Below are 27,575 nucleotides of genomic sequence, written 5' to 3'. Positions count from 1 at the left end.
AAGTAGAGTCTGCAATTTGGCTCTAATTGTCTTTAGGTGGGCTCTAAGGCGTTGTGTGCTCACCAGGCCCTGGGTGCATAGTGTCCACATTCTGGAAAGTCAGGAAAATCTTCCCCACTGATGGATTTGAGGGGATATTTTATGCTTTAGTCTGCTGTAACCAGGCTATTGTAACTTTTCTTTTTTCACAACAACAATTCTACAATTTTTTTGTGTCCTTGTGTCATTTCTTCTAACATTTTTATGTTATTCTTTTTCATTTGAGTTCTAGGATGCTTCTTGAAACTCATGACAATGGCTAACAAGCAGTGTACGTTTAATAAACTTTGGCTAAACAATAAAGTGTTCCCCAATATCCTCTTTGTCTGAGGGTGTACCAGGAGCGAAATTCATAGAAGACTTTCAGCACAATACGGGGACAATGTTTTGCCACAGCGAAACGGGTCGCACGAGCGCGAACGATGAGGAAGTTACGGGTGTCCATCTGCAGCCGTAACTGATGTCAGTATTGAACAACATGATGACTTGGCAAACCATATGCACAGTAGCCATGGTTCTGCATGTGAAATCATGCATAACAGGCTTAACTTTAGCAAAGTATCTTCGAGATGGGTTCCAAAACAACTCAATGAAGAGCAGAAGCGCAATCGTGTGAGAAATCTGTCAGCACCTACTGGACCGTCATGCTAACGAAGATGAAACGCTTCTGAAATGGATCATCACTGGAGATGAAACACAGGTTCACCACTTCGAACCAGAGAGCAATCGTCAGAACATGGTATGGAAGTATCCCGGATCCCCAAGCAAAGAGAAATTCAAGAGTCAACCTTCCGCAGGAAAAATGATGCTTGCAGTGTTTTGGGACTCTCAAGGGCCAATCCTGGAATATTACCAGAAAAAAGGGGAAACAGTAAACAGGGAACTTTACAGTGATATGCTGGTAAAAAAGCTGAAACCTACAATTCACAACAAATGCAGAGATGGATTGTCGGAAGTAGTTCTTTTGTTGCATTTAATGCGGGTCCACATACTGCCGCCCACACCGCTCAAACTCTTCAGATGCTGCATTTCGAGGTGTTGGGGCATCCTGCATACAGTCCCTATCTCGCCCCGTCAGATTACCACCTGTTTGGTCCACTTAAAAATGCTCTAAGAGGCCGTCGATTCAGCTCTGCAACCAAAAACCTTTTTTTGCAGAGGGTATCAAAAAGCTTGTGAAACAGTGGACCATGTGCACTGAAAAGCAGGGTGATTATGTTGAAAAATGATATCAATAAAAAGCGTGTACCCTCTTTGTAACAAATTATAAAAATTCATTGGAGATACTTACTGTCTTGCCCTCATAAATGTATGGAACGACTGAGAATACTTCTTCCGGTAAGTGAAAGATCCTGTAATACTTTATTAACAAAGGTTATTGATGAGAGGCAGTTCTCCCTGGAGAAATCTAATACTGTTCAGGTAGACTGCGTGGCTTTGGACTGGGCTAAAACTTTTGACCAAATCCTGCATGAATGACTTTTGTTAAAATTAAGACAGATGAATATCAGGGGAAGTGTACTGGCATGGTGGTGGTCATTTCTCAAGAGTCGAACTCAGCGTGTTGTGTTTGATGGAGTTCATTCAACGACTGTTAAAGTAACCTTAGGAATATGTCAAAGCACCGTCTTGGGACCTGCTTTATTTAATACATTTGTCTCTGATTTACCTAAATGTGTGACCTCAACCATGTACGCTGATGACACAGATGATGATGATGATGATGATGATGATACTTGTTGTTTTAAGGGGCCTAACATTGAAGGTCATCGGCCCCTAATTAATGTACAGGGATATACAATGTGCAGATTATTGTCTGAAGTTAAAGTCGGACTTGGACACAATAGCAATGTGGTGTAAACTCAACGGGCTCAAAATTAATGCTGGCAAATGTAAATACATTAGGTTAAATAGGTCTCGAAACACAATAGAATGTATATATAACATTAAGGAAGTGAGATGCAAAGCTGCCAGAAGTCTCTGTGGGTGCAAGTCGAATGCCATACCTGACACTAGTGAGACCTATACTAACGTATGATCTACCCGCCTGGTACCGTACCATTACTGCTAAACTTCACAAACTAGAAGGAATCGAACGTTGCACTGAATGACTTATTAACAAGAACAGCTCCCATCAATCGCCTCCTTGTGCAAACAAAGCGACGTCACCTTCTTACCCAAGCCCCTCAAGTGTCTTATAGCCCCCTTTGTGCGAAATGAGTCCTACAAATTAGGTTCCTTTGCTCGTTCAGCGCGGCTTTGGGACGACCTCCCTGCCAATATGAAATGTAAAAATGTAAATATTAGAGCTGACAATCAATTAAAAATTTTGGTCGGTTAACCAAATGCCTTTAATTGATTAATCAGTCGATTCATCAAATTTTAATCGAGTTCACACAGTACCGTTGATAACTTTGTTCTTAATTGTACACTAGATGTCAGCCACACACCGAAAATTGTCGTACTTTGCTCTCTCAACTCCTAGAACGATATATCTTTCATTGATGTAGATGTTGATTCCCATAGGGAACCTAAAATATTTGTCCCGAATGAGTAAATTTATAATACCAATATAATGGTCCGTTATTGGACATTATAAATTTTCCAGCTAACTCATTCTTGGTTGCCTGCGTTTCGCCCTCGTGTGCTAAGTTAAGCTCGTCAGTTGGGACTTAGCACACCACCCAAGACGCAAGGCTAGTGCATACCGTGGAGGCCACTGCATAGGCTATTTGAAGCCACCAGCAGTGCCAATGCACTATGAGAGCTATGTCTCATTTCCAAAAATAGATGCCTGCCTGGCCATCAAATGATGTAGATGTTGATTCCCATAGGGAACCTAAGTCCCAACTGACGAGCTTAACTTAGCACACGAGGGCGAAACGCAGGCAACCAAGAATGAGTTAGCTGGAAAATTTATAATGTCCAATAACGGACCATTATATTGGTATTATAAATTTACTCATTCGGGACAAATATTTTAGGTTCCCTATGGGAATCAACATCTACATCATTTGATGGCCAGGCAGGCATCTATTTTTGGAAATGAGACATAGCTCTCATAGTGCATTGGCACTGCTGGTGGCTTCAAATAGCCTATGCAGTGGCCTCCACGGTATGCACTAGCCTTGCGTCTTGGGTGGTGTGCTAAGTCCCAACTGACGAGCTTAACTTAGCACACGAGGGCGAAACGCAGGCAACCAAGAATGAGTTAGCTGGAAAATTTATAATGTCCAATAACGGACCATTATATTGGTATTATAAATTTACTCATTCGGGACAAATATTTTAGGTTCCCTATGGGAATCAACATCTACATCATTTGATGGCCAGGCAGGCATCTATTTTTGGAAATGAGACATAGCTCTCATAGTGCATTGGCACTGCTGGTGGCTTCAAATAGCCTATGCAGTGGCCTCCACGGTATGCACTAGCCTTGCGTCTTGGGTGGTGTGCTAAGTCCCAACTGACGAGCTTAACTTAGCACACGAGGGCGAAACGCAGGCAACCAAGAATGAGTTAGCTGGAAAATTTATAATGTCCAATAACAGACCATTATATTGGTATTATATCTTTCATTGTCGGTGGAAACAGTGAAAACTTTGTCTACCAAACTCCATTCACGTACTTCATTTTCAAACTCTTCTGTGCAGTTAGCAGCAATGTGGTTTTCTTTAACATGTTAAACATACTGAATTACGATATTCCCCATTTGAATCAATCCGCTGAGCTGTAACCCGAGTAGCTACGGTTATATGTGAAACACCAAAAATCCCCCATGAGATTAAAAAATTCTGCTTTTTCCATTTCATCTAATAATTTTTATCTTTCTACGTCGTAACTTGCTTTTTTTTTTTACCATGTCTCTAGAGGGATGGTACATGAGAAATGAGAGCTTTCCATAAAACCTTTTCAGTACGACGATCAGAAACTGTAACGTGCATAAGTGAGGCACTATTACTAGGACCATATTTAACCCATACACTGGGAAACTACTTCTGTACTTGGTCATCATCATCATCATCATCATCATCATTGGTTTGCTTTTCCAGCGAGCCGGGTAGGGTGTTTGAAAACGAGCGTATTCCAAAGTTGCCTATTCAAAAAGATTTTGTTGTCCATGACAGAATCCCAATTCCATCCTCTTCTCTCCACGTCTTCCCTCAGTTGGTGCATCCATCTTCTTGTTGGTCTTCCAGCTGGTCTTTTACCTGTTATTCTCTTTTCCAAATAAGCACATGGTAACCTTGTGCTATTCATTCGTTTAACATGCCCAAACCATTTAAGTCTAGATGACCTAAGTCTTTCCTCCATCGATTCATTTAGAGCTCGGTTAGATCAGATCTCATCATTTTTCACGTGATCAAGTCGTATCTTTTGGAGGGCAGTTCTAAGAAATTTCGTTTCCCAGGCTTGAATCCTACTACAATCCTTTGATGTTAGTGTGCAGGTTTCCAGAGAATATGTAAGGATGGGAATGAAATATGACTTGTACAGGGTCATTTTTGTTCTTTGTGGGATCTTCTCATCCTAGAGCAGGTGTCTAACGATATTGTAAAAGTTAGAGCTTTTGGTTACTCTGTTTGTTATTTCTCTCTCAGCTCTGTTATTACTAGCCATTACGCTTCCTAAATAACTGAATTGGTGTACTACTTCAACTTGGTGGTCCTGTATTTTTATGTTGCATTCTGTATAATGTCTGCTGATTTTCAATGCTACTGTTTTTGATGGGTTCAATTTCATTCCATAATCAGCCAACTTCTTACACCATGCATTCAGATTATTCTGCACTCCCTCCTCTGTTTCATCGCATATTGCCTCATCGTCTGCAAAACACCTGAGCCTGAAGATCTGTATTACCTTTTCCTTTTAGTTTCTTTAAAATGGTATCCATAACTGCTATGAATAGAAGTGGTGACAAGGCACTTCCCTGTTGTACTCCTTTGGTTGACCGGGCGAGTTGGCCGTGCGGTTAGGAGCGCGCAGCTGTGAGCTCGCATCCGGGAGATAGTGGGTTCGAACCCCACTGTCGGCAGCCCTGAAGATGGTTTTCCGCGGTTTCCCATTTTCACACCAGGCAAATGCTGGGGCTGTACCTTAATTAAGGCCACGGCCGCTTCCTTCCTATTCCTAGGCCTTTCCTGTCCCATCGTCGCCATAAGACCTATCTGTGTTGGTGCGACGTAAAGCAAAATAGCAAAAAAAAAAAAAAAAAAAAAAACTCCTTTGGTTGTACTGAACCATTCAGAGTGACCATCTCCAATACTAACACAGCTTTTGCAATTAGTATATATAGCATAGTATATAACATTTAAAATGTTTGGTGTACCACAACATGTCTGCAGAATTTTCATTTTCTGTGATTACAAATCTTGGATGTGTTAAATAATTGTGGATATATTTATATTCAGCAAAGACAGTTAATTTTTCCTGGTTCTCAGGCTGAAGATTAACAAAATTTCCTAAATTTGGAAGAGATTCTGCAACATGTCCTTCTAAAAAATAAGTTTCTCCAGGCTCTTCTTGCTTGAAGCTTACAGACGCAAATGATGCTGGTATTCGTGGTAGTAATAATCCTTTTCAAGTAAGTTCATCATGGAAAGGCCCTTCCACATAATCTCTAATAACCTCACCTCCTTTTGGTACATCCTTTATTGGGAAAAGGAGAGTGTATGTCACTCCTTCAGGTAGGTAAATAAGGGGAATGGTTCTGAAAGTTGGGTCATTGGAATGCTGAATAGCTGAACCAAATTCATCCATGATATACCAAAGTGGTAAACGGTCTTCTACATCCGAAATAGCTTCCGCATCATTCGTCTGACTATACCTCCACATCTCATTGAAAACCGCTTCTATAAGATTGGTACGCCTGTTTAATTGAAGTAATTCTACTGATTCAACTTATTCAAAGTCCGCCTCCGTAGCGTAACGGTTAGTGTTATTAGCTGCCGTCCTCGGGGGCCCGGGTTCAATTTCTGGTACTGCCAGGAATTTAAAACTGGCAGGAGGGCTGGTATATGGTTGAAATGGTACATGCAGCTCACCTCCAATGGGGGTGTGTCTGAAAAGAGCTGCACCACCTCAGGATGAGGACACGAGTTTGCTTTTGCTTTACTTATTCAAATATGTGATATTTAATTGTTGTGTCCTTGCTTGGATATGGCGATTTGCCTCTCAAAAATCAATACTTGCAAGCATGCACAGAAGCAGCATGTTGGTCAGCCGAGCTCGCTCTGGTTCACTAGCTGTGTGTCCTTGTTCCAACATGGATGTGGATTTGTGTGTGTCCTTAGAAACACTTGTTGTGCTCGGCACAATGCGTTTAATTCTATGCCCTGTACCTCTAGGGTAGACTAAGTTAGTCTACTTTTTTTTTTTTTTTTAAGTATGTGAAATTTTCAATTTGTGATGTGGCTTTTCTAAGTTTTAAAATCGGCTGCGTGCCGTGGTGGTGAGACTGTTATCAATCATATTTGGATTATCTTCTTTATTTTCATCTCGGCTGACGTAAGTAATCTCATATTCATGTCTGTATTCTAAGACCCGGTGGATTAATTCAAGATTTTACCTCAAGCTTTACTCAATTATGTACATCTTGAAAAATTCCATCATGGCGTCTGCCCAATCTACTGATGACGCCATGAAAAAAAGAAATTATATTATTGTTTGTTTGAAATCATCTAAAAAGACTTTTGGTTGGCGAGTTTCACTCAAAATTAATTACGAGAATTATTACGTACTTCTTCTTCTTGCGTTCCGGCCTTCTAAGGACCACGTTACAATTTCAATTGTTCCTCTTTAGTTGTTCTTTCCTTTTCTTCCAGTATTCTTTCATTGTTTCACTGTGTTTCTTTTTCCTGTCTTCAGTCCACTTTGTGCCTGTTTTCCTTTCCTTCCTCCCTTGGAATCCTTCCATTTGTAAGACTTTCTTCCTAAAAATCTTTCTTTCCAATAATTTTTCTTCTCGTATGTTGTTCCTTTCCAGGTCTTTCTTGACTCTTGAATCCAGGTGGTAGTTGATTTCTTTTCCCAAAGGTACTTGAAGATTCATTTAGTCTATTGTTATCCATTCTGTAAATGTGTCCAAGAAATAGCAATCTTTTTCTTATTGTTTCTGATATGTTTTCTACGTTCTGGTAAATTTCAATGTTACTTCTTAATTTCCAAAACTCTGCAATTCTTAGAGGACCTTATATTTTCCTTATAATTCTTCTTTCTAATATTTCTAATTTATCAAGCTTGTAGTTCAGTGCTAGACATTCGCTGGCATAAAGGCATTCTGGTTTCACTACTGTGTTGTAGTGCTTTATTTTAAGTTTTCTTGATAAGCACTTTTTGTTGTAAGTATTCTTAGTTATACTGTATGCTCTTTCCATCTTTTGTATCCTCTCCTCTATAGCAGATTTTTCTAAACCATTTTCTTGAATTGTCTCACCCAAATATTTGAATTTCTTTACCTTTTCTATTTGACCAATATCCGTTACTAAAAACTTTGGGGCACTCTTTATATTCGTCAAAAATTTTGTTTTCTCGGCAGAGATTCTCAAGCCTGTCATGTTGGCTGTCTTTTGAAGGAGATTGACTTGCATTGCTGCATCTGTAAGGCTTTCTGAAAGTATGGCAAAGTCATCTGCAAATGCTAGGCAATTTATTGCAACACCTTTGTTCTTCTTCCCCAGCATGAGTGGCAATAATTTAGATTCTTTCAGTTTTTCATTCCAAATTCTTATAATTTTCTCCATGACACAATTGAAAAGGAGTGGAGATAGACCATCGCCCTGCCTGACACCTGTATTTATTTAGAAAGGTCGAGATACTTCACCCATAAATTTTACTTTCGAGATAGTGTCTGTAAGTGTTTCACGAATTAGGTTTGCCAATTTAGTTTTAACTGCAAATTCCCAGATTACTATATCTAGGGTTTCCCTATCAACAGAGTCAAAAGCTTTTTTAAAGTCAATAAATGTTAGAACTATGTCTTTGGAGTTTATTAATCTGTGTCGAATTATAGATTTCAGGTTGAAAATCTGTTCGGAGCAAGATCTTCCTTCTCTAAATCCACCTTGTTATTCACCCAATTGACTGTCCAGTGTCGATTTTACTCTATTTAGTAGTATTGTTGAGAATATCTTGTAAGCAACTGGCAAGAGAGATATACCTCTGTAGTTGTTGACATACTTCATTTTTATTCTTTTTTTTTTTTTAATACATCGAGTTGAGCCTCTATGGACTGTGTGGTAACAACCAACTTCATTTTAGTGTCTAGGTCTTGTTCTTGCTCCGGCTTTGACTTCCTGCCAGTATCTTCTGAACCCAGCGACGAATGCCTGTTTATGCTCTTCAGACGAAGGTCCTTTCCGTCTTCTGGAAGTTGATGCCATTTTGAAACCTTGATAGTTGTTCACCAATCTTCTGAATACGTTCCTGTCATGAATTTCTTGGTCTGAATTACCAATCTGCCTCAGATCTGTTTTGCATTCCTGGAACCATGTCGGCCTTGTTGCCTTAGATTGAATAAAATTCCACATTATTTTTGTTAGTCGATCATCAGTCATTATTCATTATTACCTTCTTCACTCTGGACTTTTACCGTTCTGAAAGAATGATATGAACATCAGCTTACTTTAATGACTAGTCAATCACACAATAGCTGAGGCTAGCTCATCAAATGGCAAAGGACAATACAATATACAGGTTTTGTGTCATGAAAAACAATTATTTTTCCTTCACCATTCTACAATTTTAATCGGTTCGATTAATCGGCTAAAGTACATTGATCGGTTAATCTGATTTTTAGATGAACTGATTAATCAATTACATTGACAGCTCTAGTAAATATAGTTAAATGTTATTTTACGAAGCATGTGCGGTGAGAAAATGTATATCAATAGTTGGACGAATGAACCAGGGAGTGAAAGGATGTGTAAATGTATAAATTATACTTTGTTACTTTACCTGTAAAGAGTGTATATTATACGACTGTTTTAGTTTGGGATTCAGGCGATTATTTCAAAAGGTGAAGGGGCACTTCAAGTAGGGGGCCAGTCCTTTTCACCTGGCCTTCCCTAGATACTGTAAAGTTTAAGGTAAATAAATAATGAACTCAATACTGCAAGAGAATTGTGTGTATCACACTCAACGATTTCTACAATTTGGAAGGACAGAGATAACATCTCATGTATTAACCAAGACCGTGTGTGACATTATTGATTAATTTACATTGCTGCTACTTCTTTCCTCACTTATTAGTTTATATTTTGCTGACATATTGCTACTGTACGTACCGTGTAAGCATCGTCTCAGTCCCACTCCATAAATACAGTACTTATTTAACTTTTGTTTCTTAAAGTTTTAACTTTATTCTGTTAATTAACAACATAGGTGTGCAGCCTAAAACCTACAGATATGACATTTTTAGCAACAACAACGAAAAAGTTTGTGCGACTATGGCCTGTAACGACTAACGGTCCCAACCGGTCTCGACTGTACTTCTATTTCTAGGAATGTCTATAGTACCGTCCTCTACTTTCTTAACATATATTAAGATATCATTTGCAAGTACTCACCTAAGAATTAAAACTTCACCAATCTGGAGGTTCCGAGTCCAATCTGCTGGCAACTGAGAGAAGACTTGTTGACCTACAATAACCCAAAATATTAGTTATTAGATATGATAAATAATCAATGTACAAGAGCTTTACGCCATTATCTGACATATGTTCTTTTATTTCTAGGAATATCTAAACTACCACCCACTCTGAAATTATTTAATGTTTTCCATCCCAGCCTACTTGCCATTCTTAGAACAATGGAGCTAGGACAACAACAGATCAATAAAGATAAATCATGTAAGAGGTGTATTATGCAAGACAGAACAAAAGTACAACTAGATTCTCAATCAAAATTCAGTAGGGAACCTTAATTTGATTTCACCGATTGAGAATATCAGTTCAACAAGACACTGCTTCATAGGAACATCTACAAAATAACCTATGGAAAGGATCATGACCGCAACTATAATTAAAGCTTTTGTTTGGGGAAATAGGAAATAATATTCCATTTTTTTTTTGTTTGAATATCTACAGTGTTGTTGGTAGGATACTTGCAGCACTTTCTGCGTTCACATTCATGTAGGTGCTAGACATGATATTTCGCATAGCACTTCCGTCGCGCCTATCACAAAAGAAACAATTTCTTTAAATAATTAATACAATACCAGCGGCAATGTCCAGCTCCCTGGTTGAATGGTCACGTACTGCCCTTCAATTCAGAGGGCTATGGGTTTTATTCCCGGCCAGATATTTCAACTGGTTAAATCAGTTATTTAATTAATTAAATTAATTCAAGTACATCAATGAAAAGATGCCAACATTTCCATTCATGGCATGGAATTCGAACAGGTATCTTCCTTTAATTACTGGGGGGAACAATATCTGAGGATGGCTACTGCCATCAAGACACCAAGATGCGGCTTAGAATGGCGAGACCACCATTCTACACAGAGCCTTGAGCCTAGAGCTGAGGATGAGATTTGTTAAGATATTCTTTTGGTCAGTGGGTTATACTGTGTAGAAATGTAGACGCCGAATGCCAGCTTCGCTATTCTTATTCAGGCATTTCAAATTTGGTGTTGGAAATGCCTGCTTAAGATTTCTTGAACAGATTGAGTCACAAATGCGGAGGTACTCAATTGGGTTCATGAAGTAAGAGTACTGCTTGGGCAACAGCGTGAAAAGACGACTCGCCTAGATTGGGCACACGCAGTGACATAGAGGCTTACTACAAGACTTAACAGAAGGAAGACTGGAGGGCAAGAAACAAAGAGGAAGACTGAAGGCCGACAGGCTACAGGGCGGCACACGAATAGTTGACACTTTAATTTTAGAATAACTTCATTTTTCACAGAACACTAATTACATTTTAGACACGGGTTGCTTGGACCTTGGGAATACATTTCACTACATCACATGTTCAATGCAACCTCCAGTACGGTGAACAACCTCTTTGAGATGAGTACGCGTGTTTCTGACGACTACAGCACAGGTCCTCATGAATTTCTCTGCAGAGCTGCACAATCTGGGCAGGCATTTCCATATGGTTTTGAGGTCTTGAAGCAAAGAGTTTTTCTTTCAAATAGCCCTATAAAAAGAAATCACAAAGATTTAAATCTGGGCTTAAATGGGGCCAAAAGAATCTGCCATTATTGCTGTACTGCGGGTAATGATGAGACATTACACAATCACCAAATACTCCCCTCAAAAACTGAAGAACATTATTAGTTGTGTGAGGTGTTGCATCATCTTGCATAAACCACTGCATACGAATAAGGAGTTCTGTAGCGAGAAGTTCAGACATGAATTCATTCTCCAGCAGGTCCTTGTATCGGTGCGTATCAACTGTCTGATTGAAGAAAAATGGTCCATTTAACCCATGACTTGACAGAGCTAACCACACACTCACTTTATTCCCATGTATGTTTTTTCATGAATAACGTCTGCTTTTTCTGTAGCCCAAAACTGCACATTCTGTTTATTAACTGCCCCTTTGAGATTAAAACAGGCTTCATAAGAGAACCAAGTGTTAAACAATACTTCATCTTTAACTTGCATCCATAAGGCGTGTTGTAATCCCTTCTGCCTGTGAAGATGCGTTACAGTCATTTTGTACGGGAACAAGTGAAGGTCACCCTATTACATTCTTTGAACTGAATGGCGTGATATTCTGCCATGTTAACTTGTGCGGGCAACCCTGAACTGCTGATGCATGTGGCTGGCTTTTCTTCCTTCACACAGCCTTGTTCTTCAAAGTTTTTGTATAAGCAAAGGATGGTGTTCCTTGCTAGTGCCCGAAGTTTCCTTTGAAACACTTTCTGATTTGCACTGTTTTAGCACGCTGCTGAACGGAGAGTCGGTGGTGGCGGAAAGCTCACTGGAATGTAAGCCATGGGAGAGAAAGCAGCAGTGTCACCTCTAGAGTTATTTCCATGAAGCAGGGAAGGTGTGTGCAAAATCTGAACATCATAGAACAGACGATAAATTTTATATTTGCTTTTCCAAAGTGTCAACTATTTGTGCACCACCCTGTACTTCCTACAACTTGGAGACTGGGTGTCCTCTCCCATTCATATTCACACAACACACTACACTACCCAATTGGAAATAGGAAAGAATTTCCACTTATCAATACTTATTTTTTGCATTTATTACGGTTTCGACCCCCTACACAGGGTCATCTTCAGCTGAACAACACATTCACATATATATCATGGAGCTATGATTAAGATTACATTGTCTGGGGAATGCCACATGATAACAAATACTTCGTCACGTCCAAATGGGGCATATCGAAACGGGAACTGGCGTGTATGTCACTATGTGTGACAATGCAATTGTATGTCTATAACGATATGCTTTATGTCTTAAAATTTGTTTATAAAACACTATCTCTACTTAAAACTAACTTATAAGTATATAAGATAAAAACAATATATGTGAGAACACTTCATGCATATGAATGTTTGCGTCTTGCGTGTTGTTCAGTTCATCGGTTGACTTCTGTGTTCAAGTCTTATTTACATAGTTATACACTTGGTTAATGTTTTTGGAGCTTGAATGATATGATTTGCTTGTAAAATTATCACGTTGTATGTATAAAAGATTTTGTCTTCATGTATATACATAGAATAAAACACTTTCCAAGTTTAAAAAGAGTGCCAGGCGTATGGATACAATTAGGCTAAAATATGTATAATCAGCTCTGCTGTGTGTTGAATCTTGTTGCTATATGTTAAAATTGAATCATGTTGTCCTGTGATGTCCTTAAAATTTGAGTGGCATTGGGTTCAAAGTGATGGCTCCTTTCTCATCTGTAACTGTGCAGTGTTGTGTACTCAACAAGCTTGCATATCAAGCACAACTCAACCACACCAACAACAATAATATAACATCACTGCATGACTGCAACTGCTTTGTCTTTTATGTGTAGTGTGAACGTCCCAGTAGTCTGTAAGGTTATTCACAGGTATTTGAATGAATTTACTATTTCCACTTTGGCGTCTTCGTATTCTACGTTGTTGTTTGCTGCATTTCGTCTGCCTTTCCGAAAGACCATCTGTTGAGTTTTTGTCCAGTTTATTTTCAGACTGTTATTTCCTGCCCATTCAGCCAGCGCTTCCTTCTTTGTTGACCCTAGGACCATGTCATCTGCATATATGTAGATCACTGCATCCTTTGCTCTTTCTCTGATTGCTATTGTTACATCCGCGGTGGCAATATTGAATAGTATGGGGCTGAGAGGATCACCCTGCAGCACTCCATTAGTTTGGGTGATTTCCTTGGTTTTGTGGGTCGCATCGTCTATGGTGATCTGGTTGTATGCCAGAATATTTCTTGTTAGAACTGTAAGGGGGGTATTTTCAATCATAGTCTGGAGTTTTGACATTAGTTTTTTTCCTGTCTATTATGTCGAAGGCTTTTGTATAGTCTATGAAGACTGCATAAAATTTTCCTTTGTGAAACCGTTGTGCTTCTTCTATGTCACTGAGTAGGTTTTCAATTACATGCAAGGTTCCTCTTTCTCCTCTAAATCCAAATTGCTCCTCTGGCATTTTGGGGTCTACTTCTTCAACTATCCTGTTGGTTAGGATTCTTGTTAACAGCTTGAAGATATTGCTTTCCAGAGCAATTCCTCTGTATGAGTTTGGGTCGTTGGTTTCACCCTTCCCTTTATAGAGGGTTATAATTGTTGATTTTCTCCATTCATTGGGAATATTTCCTAATTCTATACATTTATTAAACAGTTTGGACCATATTTCTGCTAGATGTTCTTTAAGGTGTTCATTATAAAACCTGTTCGGTCTAGCGGCTTTTTTGCATTTTGTAACTTTGATAGTGTCTAACACCTCTGCTTTGGTGATCGGAGATATCGCTTCAAGCTGGTTGCTGTATTCAATTTCGTACGCCGCTGGTTTCCTTGCATTGTTAAGAATATGAGTGAAGTGTGTTTCCCAGGTTCCTATCTCTACATTGCTAGGTCTTGATGATCTTCTGGGTCTGATGGCTACATATGGGTCTTTTATTGCTTCTTCAGCGGTTTTTTCACCTTCTTTCTCTATGTATTGAGTACGTTTTTTGTTTTAGTAGGTTCTTGTAATATTTTCGTTTTTCACTGTATATTCGTAGGTCTTCTGGTTTAGACGTCACCCTGGCTTTATGCAGCGCATTTAATGTGATTTGTCTTTCTGCGTAGCACTCCTTGTCGAACCACGGTTGGGCTTTCCTTGTGTTTGGTTTGTGGGTTAGGCCTATACTTGCTTTTAGCACATTATTGATTGTTGCTAGGGCTTTGTTTAAATCACTCTCCTTGATTGCCTTTTCTGCTTCAGTTACTTTTCCTAATTCTCTCTCTAGTGCTGCCAAATTTATCTTTCTGGATACGGTGATTTTTACGTTTGTTGTTACAACTTTCTTTGCAATCTTGAGTGAGAATTTGGTCTGTATGGGGATGTTTTTTCTCAGTAGGGTTACTGGTGAAGTCCACAATCCCTTTTGTTCTAGAATTTGTATATCGTCTCCTTTATGGAATACCAGGTCGATGGTGCTACTTCCATTGTGGGCAAAATAAGTTTTATGTTTTGGGTCATTCACTAATTTGAAATTTTCTTCATCAAGAAATGTGAGGACAGCTCTACGTTTCATGTCGGGTTTGTCTAGTCTGTAGTTCATATCTCCTGCTAGTATGATGTTTTCTTCTGTGTTTGGAATTTTCCTGAGGGAAAGCGTTAGGAGCTCCATTATTGCTTCTATGTCGGTGTTCGGGCTTATATAAATGCCTATTACAGTGAACTTGATTGTTTTTGCAATTATTAGATTTTCTTCTGTATGTAGGGTCTTCACAGGTCCTATCCATGATTTGTAGAAGATAGATACACCTCCTGATGGCCTTCCTTCTGTTGGTTTCCTTGCTAGGGAGTGGATAGAGTAGAATCCTTGTATGTCTATATGTTTCGTGAGGAATGTTTCTGTGAGGACTAGTATGTCTGATGTTTGTAGAGTGTTTTCTGGTGCTAGTTTTAGTAGTCCATTTAGCCCTTCTACATTCCAAAGGAGCATGCTTATGGAATTATTCAAGAGATACGCCTTTGTTCCTCCTGGAGAAACGAAATCTCTTCTTGGCCAGAAGTCAGGATTAGATGTTAATTCTAGACATTCAAATGGGATTCCAACTTTATATGCTTCGTTTTCTCCTCTTGTTGTGATCTCTTCGCAACTGATGTTACCTCGGATTCCTTTCTTCCTCAGATAATTTGTCACCATCTCTGTAGTCATTCCTTGGTTCAATTTCCCAATAAATAGCCAGGCTTTCTTGTCTGCTGCTTGTAGGTCATCTACTACTGTTCCAGTGCCAATTAATGTTTTAAGTGCTGGTCGGCGTTGTTGAGTGCCTTTCAATTGTGGCTGCTGCTGTTTATTTCTTTCTTCTTCCATATCCGCTCTTATTTGTAAAAAAAAAAAATATATATATATATATACAGAGCCATGAAACTACATCCAAGTTTCTGCAGGGACATCTGGTACGTTTCACAGTCCTCAGCCTTATCACCACTTCTGTTTCTTCTTGCAATGAACACTATTATGGCAGACCCAAAAGTGGCCGATACCCTGGGACCTAACTTGATGTTCATATCATGCTAATTGCCCAAAACAAGCTGATGCACAACACCAACCATCCCCCCACCGCCAAAATGGAATGATTCATTAGCATTATACAGGATCTCTCTTCACGTACCTAAAATAAATCCCAAGAAATTGGGTAAAGCTTCCGTTGAGCCTAAGACAAGTTACAGTTCCAACATGGTGTGACTTGGATGATGTCACAATGTGGTACACAAAGCTGCCAGCTTAGATCCAACAGGTGACAAGACCACTGGAATGGGGGCAAGTAAAGAGGGTCTGGGAGCATAAGCCACCATGTTTAGGCCACAAACAGGCCAACAGGTCTCTAGCTTCACCAAGAGTCTTGCTAACTGTGACAAAAAGTGATGAAGTGGCAAAAAGTAAGATTGCAAACAATAAACTTCATGACAACAACGTTTCTGCATTGATGCACATTGATCAAACGCTGTATATACAATTTCAAGGTCCGCTTTACGGATTATAAGTTTTCCCAAAGACAACACATTGTATAGTGAATTTTAATGACAGAAGCAAGAAGATTCAATTTACTGAGTGTTTTTTTATTATTTTTTATGTTTTCACCCACTTATAAAATCATCATTTTTATTTATTCATTCATAGATTTTTAAATGTTATTCCATTGTTTCTGTTAATTGAATTTGATGATCACAAAAGGTCGAAACATGTACCAAAGAAAAAATAACTAAATTTATCTCTTAAATTGTTAGTATTAGTTTATCAAGTATTGAAAGGTGGACCTAAAATTAAAATTTGTAAGAACTAAAACGGGCGCACACCATGACAACTTGAAACTGCATGGTTTTTCTTATTTTCAACGAAGGTGCAGGCAGCCTTGTGAGCACACATGATGCAAGTTCTATTGGAGGCAACAGAAAACCCAAGCTGGCCAACAGCAACAGAGAACGTGGTCTCAAATCTGAGATTTACAGTGCCCCCATTTTAATTCTCCTTTGTAAGTAATAATACTTCTAGGGTCAGGATGGTGGGTCCCTAGCAAGCAAAAAGGAAGGATCTCTCTTCTACGCTACATCAGGTATCGTTTTACATCATTTTTATATGCTTTTTCACCCACTTAACCTACAAAGGCTCGTGGGAAAAAACACCAGAAACTGAAATGATTAAAGTTGATAACATGGACCTACAGCTAATCTTATACGCAACAAGTCACTGACCTACACATTCTTATTTTCTCACATATTGTATTTAGATACTACGGTATGATAGTGGGTGCCATTTAAATGTGAAGTCTACGAATATATACAGTATGTAGCTGGGGCTGTACCTTAAATAAGGCCACGGCCGCTTTCATCCAACTCCTAGCCCTTCCTATCCCATCGTGTAGTAAATAAACAATTAAAATTCAGTACATTGATGGAATCTTATGAGACTGATGTGGTGATAGGAGTGGAATCGTGGTTGAGAGAAGGGGTGGGTAATAGAGAAGTATTTCCAGAAGAGTACACAGTCTATCGTAGAGACCGAGGAGATAAAAAGGGAGGGGGGGGGTGTTTATTCTGGTGAAGGAAACTTATTGTTCACATGAATGGTTTACCGATGAAAGGGATGAAATATTACGGATAAAATTAGTTTGTCATAATATGAAGGAGGTGGGAATTATAGGAACATACAGGCCTGGAAGAGAGGAAAGAGACATAGAAATATTTGAGAAAATAATAGATTATACTCATAAAAACAATAATAATGATATGGTAATAATTGGGGGAGATCTAAACTTGCCTGAAGCTGAATGGAATGGAGCTGCATGTGAAGCCCATGAACAGAAACTGGCAAATAAGTTAATTTGGGAGGGAGGATTTACACAAGTAGTACAAGAACCGACTCGTCTCAATAACTTACTAGATGTATTCTTGGTCAAACCATGGGAAATTGTTGATAAAACTGAGGTAATTGAAGGAATAGGTGACCATAAGGCTGTAATAATGGATGTAGAACTGGTACCAAAAAGGCTTAATAAGAGGGTCACACAAGACAAGAAATTGTACAGAAAAACTAAAGTTGATGAATTTGGGACTTACCTTAAATCACAATTCAGTTGTTGGATAAGTGAAGGGAGTAATGTGGATACACTTCGGGCTAAATTTAAAGGAATCATTATGGAAGGAGAGAAGAGATTTGTACCTGTTAAGAAGGGTAAAATGACCTCAGACCCTGTTTATTATACAAGGGAAATAAGAAAATTAAAAAGAAAATGTAGAATAGTAAACAGGAAAATCAAAGAGGGTAGGGAGAATAGAGAAACTAGAAAACAGCTAATGAGGGAACTGAATAGAGTGAAAAAGGAAGCAAAAGAGAATTATATGAATGGCATTCTTCAAGAGGGTAATGACCACAAAGGGAAATGGAAAAAGCTGTATTCATATATTAGGAATCAAAAAGGAAAAGGAATCCAAATCCCTACAATGGTGGGAGAAGGGGGTGAACACTATTTAACAGATACTAAGAAAGCAAAGCTCTTTAGTAGGGAATTCAGAGATTCAGTAGAAGATTGTCAGGACTTGGAAACCATAACATAAGGTAGAGAGGGAGAGACACATAGGGAAACAAGAAGCTTCTCATTCACAAATGAAGATATTTTCAGAGAAATCCAACTGCTTCAGCAAGGAAAAGCAGCAGGAAGTGATCAAATTACTGGGGAGGTATTAAAGACAATGGGGTGGTATATAGTTCCTTATTTAAAATTTCTCTTTGACTATGTCATAAATAATAGTGTAATACCAAAGGAATGGAAGGAATCTATAATAATACCAATTTATAAAGGAAAGGGTGATAAAAGGAAACCACAGAACTACAGACCAATCAGCCTGACCAGTACAGTTTGTAAAATACTGGAGAGTTTAATAGCAAAGTACATCAGAGGGATATGTGATGATAAAAATTGGTTCATGAGGAGCCAGTATGGATTTAGAAAGAAATTTTTTTGTGAGGCACAACTGGTGGGATTTCAGCAGGACATATCAGATCAGTTGGATTCAGGAGGCCAGTTAGATTGCATACCCATAGATCTTTCCAAAGCCTTTGGTAGAGTGGAACATGGAATATTATTAAAGAAATTGGAGGGAATAGGATTGGACGTAAGGGTTATACGTTGGATAAGAACATTTCTAACTTCAAGGGTTCAGAAAGTCAAGGTAGGAAATAATATATCACAGGAAGAGAAAGTTTGGAAGGGAATTGCACAGGGTAGTATAATTGGTCCGTTACTTTTCTTAATATACGCAAATGATTTAGGGAACAATATAACATCGAAAATAAGATTGTATGCAGATGACATAATTGTTTATAGGGAAATAAATAACATTGAGGATTGCTCAGAATTACAAAGGGACCTTGAGAGTATCCAAGAATGGGTTGAAGAAAATAATATGAAGATTAATGGAGGCAAATCAACTGTTACAACATTTACAAACAGGAGCTGAATTTGAATATACTTTGGATGAGGTAGTTATCCCTAAAGATGGCAAGTGCAAATACTTAGGTGTGAGATTTGAAAGTAATTTGCACTGGAAGGGTCATGTTGATGACATTGTTGGGAAAGCATACAGATCGTTACATGTCATAATGAGGCTACTTAAAGGATGCAACAAAGAATTAAAAGAAAAAAGTTACTTAAGTATGGTTCGTCCATTATTGGAATATGCAAACAGTGTTTGGGATCCTCACCAAGAATACCTAATAAAAGAACTAGATGGTGTGCAGAGGAAAGCAGCAAGGTTTGTAACAGGGGATTTCAGGAGAAAGAGTAGTGTATCAGAAATGTTAAAGGAACTTAGTTGGGAAACTTTAAGTAAGAGAAGGGAGAAAACTAGACTTATAGGATTATATAGAGCCTATACAGGAGAAGAAGCATGGAGAGATATCCGTGAGAGGCTTCAGTTGGAAAATAATTATATTGGTAGAACAGACCACAAGTACAAAATTAGAAGGAATTTTAGCAGAAGCGACTGGGGTAAATTTTCATTCATTGGGAAGGGCGTGAAGGAGTGGAACAGTTTACCAGGGGTAGTGTTTGATCCTTTTCCAAAATCTGTACAGATAGCCTACTCAAGAAGAAAATAAACAACAACAGAGAAAATAAATTAAATGTTAGAGGGCATTCGACCACTGCAGGATATTGTAAATAAAAAATGTGTGTGATTAAATTAATTCCATCCCCTGATCTATGGAGTTTGGACAGCCCAAATAGGGGACTGCCTGTAGGGGTGAAGTACAGTGGGGACTTCGAGGGCCCTGGGACCGCTACGGTAGCTGTGAAGGCCCTTCAGGAACTCTGAAAAGTGGTGGCGAAAGGGGCTCTGGTTAAGACGTAGCAGGTCGTTATGCTACTTAGGTTCCAAAATGGGTAAAATATAAATATGTAAATAAATTCAATGTTAATTTTAATCTTATACCAGTTGTATATTATTATTAGAAGTAATTTCACATACTGTATATGAGTTGACTATGTTTGTAAGATATTATAAGTAGAATTTTGTAAACAATATAAATTTATTAAGGATGATGTGCGTGTTTAATAGAACAAATTATTAGCGTAAATTGTATAATATTGTATTCTAGGAAAATTTTCTTCGTCTCTTGTTAATTTAAAATTTAGTGCTTGACAATAATGTATTTTAGTGTACCATTTGCCACCGAGGTAGACACCTCATTTGCAAATAAAGAGATTTTGATTTGATTTTTGATTCGTCGCCAAGACCTATCTGTGTCGGTGCGACGTAAGGCAACTTGTACGAATATATATAGCCTAATCATATTTTATATATATATCTAAGGCCCCTTTCCTGCACCATTAAGCTTAACAGTGAAATGAAATGGCGTATGGCTTTTAGTGCCGGGATGTGTCCGAGGACTTCGGCTCGCCAGGTGCAGGTCTTTTGATTTCACTCCCATGGGCGACCTGCGCGTTGGGTAAGCTTAACAGCGATTTCATACTTTTTAACAAGGGAATGAAAAATAAAAAAATATACATCGTTAATGACGCACTCTTAACGCTAATGCATGATTATTAATTATTAAAATACACCGTAATATAGTACTTACAGCAGCAATTATTATTCAATGCAAATCCATACTTGATGCTTGATATTTCTTGAATGCGTAAAGGCATATTTCGTCACTCAGACCGGAGTATTTCAGGTTAACAATACTAAACACACACACACACATCCATTACTGAATAAACATACCAACGATATTAACATTATTTACTATAACACACGTTGTAAATAGATTACAAATTTGCAGTATCGCAGAAATGCATGTAAATATGACTTCTTCTTCCTATTTTTGTTTAGTTTTGGATGTAAACATGACAATTAATGGTGCCAACATCATCAGGAATAACCACGGCCGACTTTAATATCAACAAAGTCAGTTACCTTTGCTGTTATCTAAGATTTCCAAATCTTGGATAATGTTATTATCTTGGACAACGCTCACCTCTTGGATAATGTTATTATCTTGGACAACGCTCACCTCCCCGTATTCACCACATATTTTAATATATCGATTTACCAAAAACAAGTTTGTTTTTTTTAACCGCAAATTTTTCATACTGGCGCACGGAAAACAAATGACTTACGTGCTGTCAAATACAGTAGATGGTGTTGTCACCGCTATCGAAATGTAAACAAGTTTTGATGATGATGATGATGATGATGATGATGATGCTTGTTGTTTAAAGGAGCGTAACATCTAAGGCGTCTGCCTCTGTGGTGTAGTGGTTAGTGTGATTAGCTGCCAACATTCCCGGCTATGCCACGAAATTTGAAAAGTGGTACGAGGGCTGGAACGGGGTCCACTCAGCCTCAGGAGGACAACTGAGTAAAGGTGGATTCGATTCCCCCCTCAGCCATTCTGGAAGTGGTTTTCCGTTCTCTTTCAGGCAAATGCCGGGATGGTACCTAACTTAAGGCCACGGCCGCTTCCTTCCCACTTCCCATCCCCCCACAAGCAGGCGAGGCCGCCTGGGCGAGGTACTGGTCATCCTCCCCAGTTGTATCCCCCGACCCAGAGTCTGAAGCTCCAGGACACTGCTCTTGAGGCGGTAGAGGTGGGATCCCTCGCTGAGTCCGAGGGAAAAACCGAACCTGGAGGGTAAACAGATTACGAACATCTAAGGCCATCGGCCCTAAACAAGTTTTTGATTTCATTCGGGGTTTGCAAATAATTTTCATAAATTATGTCGGCTATTGAGCAGAAAACGAAGAAAGAAGCCTAAATATGACTTTCCAAGAAAGAGAATTGTTATTGAATTTGGTGGCAGAAAGCAGAGAACCTACACATTGTATAAAATGAAAATCCACAGTCATTCGACCGGGTTAGGAATGTAATGAATGAAGCCCCATCTAGCGGCGAGGATAGGAATTGTGCCGGCTGCCGAAGCCGAGATTAAATGAAATGATATTGGAGAGTGTTGCTGGAATCAAATATGACAGGGAAAACAGGAGTACCCGGAGAAAACCTGTCCCGCCTCCGCTTTGTCCACCACAAATCTCACATGGAGTAACCGGGATTTGAACCACGGAACCCAGCAGTGCAGCAGTGAGAGGCCGACGCGCTGCCGCCTGAGCCACGGAGGCTCCACACATTGTATATTTCACTCAAATATAAGGCAGTATTCCTTAATTCTTAATTTAACCCTCAAGCACATGCGCCAAATCTTAGGACGCAGACACACGCGTCGGGGTGCTTTCCACCCCACATATCATTGTATTGTAAAATAAGAATTACTGTATTAATTGGAGATTTTAAGATATATTATGTACGAATGACTCTTTCTGCAGGGAACCAGCCAGAAATGTACAAGAGCGGGGAGAGCACAGAAAAGGTATTTGTACACTTCACTAAGAAATAAAATGACCTGGGGTGGAATCCACCCCATACGCGTGTGTTTGAGGGTTAAAGGGGTCCATAGACATGCAATATTATTGCGCAAAATGGATTGTACAATATATTGTTAGCTGCGTACAGGCATACAATATTATTGCACAAAAATAGAGTTTGTGCAATAAATAGAATCGTGTGGAGATAATATTGATAGTTGTGCAACATATTGTGCAAAGCTGTCATAGACGTACAATATGCGTTGCAATATATAGTCAGTCGATGCCGGTATTTTATTTGGTGATTATATTGAGTGACACTGATCTTTGCAGCGTTTTGATCGCCGTGGGCGTAAGTGCCAAAAAGAAGCAGAAACGGAAAAGAAGCACAAGGGCCAAACAGTGGTTTCTAGACAGAGAAAAGTACACTCATGAAAATTTACTCAATGAACTGAGAAAATGGGAACCAAATGATTTTCGAAACTTTCTGCGCATGAATGGTGAATTGTATGAGGAACTCCTCGCTTTGCTCTTAACGTCCCACACAGCCGGAAGGCCATGGTACACTTCGATAAACTCCAAAATAAACTTTTTCTCCTCCTTTTTGCCTGCCATTACGATATCTTCTCCAACGCTTGTTGATACCAACTGGCGGGAGAACGGGATATTGCACAATATTGCCAACACACAGGACAGTATTTTGCGATTTGCGTAATATATTTCAAACTTTCTTGATTTCGTACAATATATTGCACAACCCTTCAATATTAAATACACACTATCAATTTTATTGCACAAACCCCGATATTGTGTAATAATATTGCACGTCTATGGGCCCCTTAAAAGTCACCCAGTCGTGTACCGTTCTACCCGAAGATCCCTTCTTATCCAACAGTAATTTGACGATCGATTATTTATATATACATCTTACCAAATACAGTAGAGACTCTACTGTATTTGGTTTAAATGACCATGCATTTCGACTTTCATATATTTTCATAACTGCGAAATACGGACACTTCAATTCAAGGTAATTGACGACGGTTCGGTAGAAGTCTTCGAAGCAGTGGCGGCGCGTGACTTTCGTCACTGGGGGTTCAACAGAAGAAAAAAATTGTACCCCCCCCCCTCCACCTCTCCTGTCGTGGGCCGTAACCTCCCAAAATAAGATGATAGAAGTTTTGAAAATGTGATCGAATACGAGAGAAGCAGACAATACATGCCGATATTTACCACATGCAAAATTAGAAATGTTTCACAATCGACTTACCCTATGTAGACAGCTTATACAAAAAATCCATCCTGCGCTCCTTGAGGGATGCAAATTTATCTATAACTGCTTCGTTGAAGTCCACAGAGTCTCGAACCAAGTCCTTTTCAATTGACAGCATAGCAAGAGCATTAAGTCTATCCTCGGTCATTGTGCTGCGCAAGAAAGTCTTTATTCTTTTCAGGGTTGAGAAGCACCTTTCTGCTTCAGATGTCGTCATGGGAATAGTAATAACTATATTTAAAAGTTTTATGCTTTCACCAAAGACACTCTGCAACTTATTTTCTAAAAGAAACTGCAACAAAGTCGTAGCCCCAGAAACAGTTCGAAAATCATTTCTCATGTATAATATTTCAAGTTCGGTTCTCAGTTTCGGTTTGTCGAGAAATGGGTAGGCCTCACACGCTTTGTACAGAAGTGAGTGGGGAAACTGCTTCTCAAAGCTGCCGAAATTTTCAGCTTGAAACAAGTTTGCTGCAAGAAGGTGGTTTGTGAATTGAAACCGTTCCTTTGCTTGAAGAATGACTGTGTCACAAACTTCTTTTGCCGCAACTCGTTTCGAGGTACGCAGCGGCCCTCGTGATACCTTCACTGGCGGGGGCAGTATATCATGTTCGTCAGCGATGTGGTCAATTTTATTTTCCCGAACCATTTTTATAGCAGCCTCGAAACCTGAAAGTGCGCCTTTGACTTCCAACGGATCTGAATTTCGCTTTTGTAGCTGACTGTATAAAATGTCCACATGAGGCATTATCTGATGGAAAACAGCCAACCAGAACTGAAATAACGGGTGCTCCAATTTTAAACGCAAACCTCTTGCTTGCGATATGGTGTTAGGCTGTCGAGAGGTAGTTTCCAGTTGATCAAGGCATTCGATGAGGGCATCTCTGTTCTCGTAAACTACTTCAACGGTCCTTGATTTAAAATTCCACCTTGTGTTTGAAGCATGAGGTACTCTTCTACCAACTATTTCGGTCAATACACCTGATCGCTGCGGGGAGTTATTAAAGAAGCTGGGGATTTCACTTAAATCTGCAAAAAATATACGGACATCCGTATTCTGGCTTGTCGCTTGTGCCATGACTAAGTTCAAAGAATGGGCGTAACAGTGAACATAATGTGCATGCTTAAAATCTTCCCTGATGAGAGCTTGCACTCCTGAATGGCGACCACTCATTACATTCGCCCCATCGTAACTTTGTGAAACTAACTTATCTGGGCTATCAACAACATCGCTCAAAGAAGATTTTAAACACTCTGCTATTGTCTTAGCATCATGACTAGCGGGTGAGAGGAAACCCCAAAATCTTTCAACTGGCTTACCGTTGGGAAGAACGTAGCGCAGTACAATAACTAATTGTGCTGTAGTTGATATATCGGTGGTCTCGTCTGCGATTACCGAAATGAAGGGCGCAGTTGTGATTTCTTTCTTTATTTTCTCGCGACAGATTTCAAACATGCACGAAAGCAGTTCATTCTGAATGTCTTTCGAGGTGCCTTTGAAAACAGTAGCTTTGGACAGATGGTCCTTTAATGCAACGTCAATTTCAGAACTAAAATTAACGAGGCCTCGGAATATGCCAGGATTCGACGATTCACTTGTTTCGTCATGCCCGCGCAATGCCAACTCAAACGCGCCACAGAACTTTACACAGTCGATAATTTTTGACAGCACATAACGATTTTTCCGTACTTGATCGTTGTGTCTTTCGACAGACTGCCTGTAAGCACAATCAAGTTGCTGCCGGATATCGTGTTTTCCCAGAAGATCGAATTCTAACTGGGCAAGCATATGAGATTTAGAACTTTCGTGTTTCTTTATTTTTTGGGACAAATGTCCTAAATCTACTACTCCGACTTTGGTCCAAGTCCCTTCGCTTTCATCACTCACGAAGCATAAACACGGAAAACAAAACAACCTGTTAGTAACTTCGCACCCACAGATCCACTCGGTTCTTTTGTATATATCCATTCTGAATTTACGCACGATTTCTTTACTTTTACTTTTAGTCTGCTTCGTTATAACAAGATCAGGCATTGGGCGCCCGGCATTCTTAATCTCAAGTTTTCGCTCAAGAGAGAGACAAGAAAAGTTTGTCTTCTTAAGTATCTGGACACTGTTCAAACTCATTATGTAGCTCCTTACCTTTCCGGGGCACAAAGATTGTGGACGTAACTACAACGCACAAAAACACACACACGCACACGGACAAAAGATTGTAACTTCTTTATATCCTAAAAATTAAGTTTCAGAACGGCACAACGGTGCAAAAAAACACTCACACGCTTGCACAGCGTACAATAATGTTATGAATTATGATAATTGCTAAGTACAAACGTTTACAAACACTAGTTTCACACTTGAAAAACACGAGGAAACTATAGGAATGAATGTTCGCACTTTTCACAATGTTGGTAACTTAATTTTAAGAACTAGTGTGAGCTGGTCAATTAGCGTTTTCATTGGTATTACCTTCCCGCTACTCTTTGCGTCAATGATTTTTAAGCTATGTTTCTCTCCAAAAAAGTAATTATTCCAAAGAAGGCAAATGAATAGATGTTTAGTAAGTATTGATATATTTGGGACAAGGTATCAATTGGAATTTGGCAATTTAATATGACTTTTGGTAGTAATGATGCTGTTCAACACTAGCGCTAATTATGTGCACTATTCTCTGCTGCCTGGTTAAATTCCTGTAAGGGCAACAGATGGCAGGCACATACTATTACAGTTTTCTTACCCCAACAACACGACTTGCGACAGACTTGAGAGAGAGTGGCATACTGCGCATGCCTACACCACGGATATTCTTTTCTGCGATATCCAGGTCTTGCTTTAATGCTGACAGACTTCCCCCCGCACCTCACTGGTCCCTTCGCCTAAGTACGGACGGAGATGCAGCCTTGTATGGGGGTTCATTCCAGACGAGTCTCCAGCCACAGACTATGCGCAGCTCACATGAATTAAGAGCCAGTACGAGTATATTACGGACAGATGGGCTTAGCACGAGCTTTGAGAATGACAAGGGAATCGTGAAAATTAAGTAGCTGAGTACAATTTGATATAAACTGGAGGTGCATTGCTCCATTGCGCTATACCAGAAACCGCCACTGCTTCGAAGATTGTGATAAACGACCCGTGACAGGAAACTCTTCAAGGGAATGCGACAGAACTCGAAAAGAAAACATCTTGTTTTGACAATCAGTCCACAATTCAGCTGGAATTTACCAAAGAGAATGAGAATTTACCTAGTGTGAGACGTAGCATCCAAAGTTAAAATTAGGCTTATCACTACCGGCGCTACACGTTGTAGCTTATCGCGTGAAACGTCTCCTGAAAATCTCGGCTGTATATTTCCTTCTTCAGCTTCGCAAACATAATTCAGGGGAAACAAATAGGCCTACCAAAACTTGGATTAATCTATTAAAAGCTTTAGGCTCTACGCAGGAACATGTTTCATCCTGGGCACTCATTTTGAATATCGCGGTGAAATCAATATTGCAGATGCAGACTTTTGTCTTCTAGAAATAGTATAATAACATGTTTCTTGCCAGTAATAAATGCTAAAGCACAATTATTATTGAAAATAAAATCAAAACTGGTATAATTTAACGCGAAAGAAAGATCTTATCTTCATTTTCGGAAGATTTTCTGTTATGTTGAAGACCGACTGGGAAGTTGGCTTCCAAAATCGAAGCTATTATTGTTATAAGTTCATCCAACCCATT

The 27,575-nt window shown here is 39.2% G+C and overlaps 1 long non-coding RNA gene across 1 annotated transcript in view; it reads right to left on the bottom strand.

The window, feature by feature from the left end:
* Positions 1-20,911, bottom strand: part of LOC137502395 (uncharacterized) — a 21,181-nt gene extending 270 nt beyond the window's left edge. The window contains exons 1-2 of the long non-coding RNA XR_011018763.1: positions 20,793-20,911; positions 9,606-9,678 (exon numbers count right to left, since the gene is read on the bottom strand). This is a non-coding gene — a long non-coding RNA (uncharacterized lncRNA). The remainder of the gene's footprint in view (positions 1-9,605; positions 9,679-20,792) is intronic.
* Between the last annotated feature and the right edge of the window lie 6,664 nt (positions 20,912-27,575).

The sequence above is a fragment of the Anabrus simplex genome, chromosome 10 (assembly GCF_040414725.1).
Source record: "Anabrus simplex isolate iqAnaSimp1 chromosome 10, ASM4041472v1, whole genome shotgun sequence".
In the NCBI taxonomy this organism is placed as follows: Eukaryota; Metazoa; Arthropoda; class Insecta; order Orthoptera; family Tettigoniidae; genus Anabrus; species Anabrus simplex.
The sequence above is the reverse complement of the archived record's forward strand: the minus strand, read 5'-3'. Positions and strand labels throughout refer to the sequence as shown.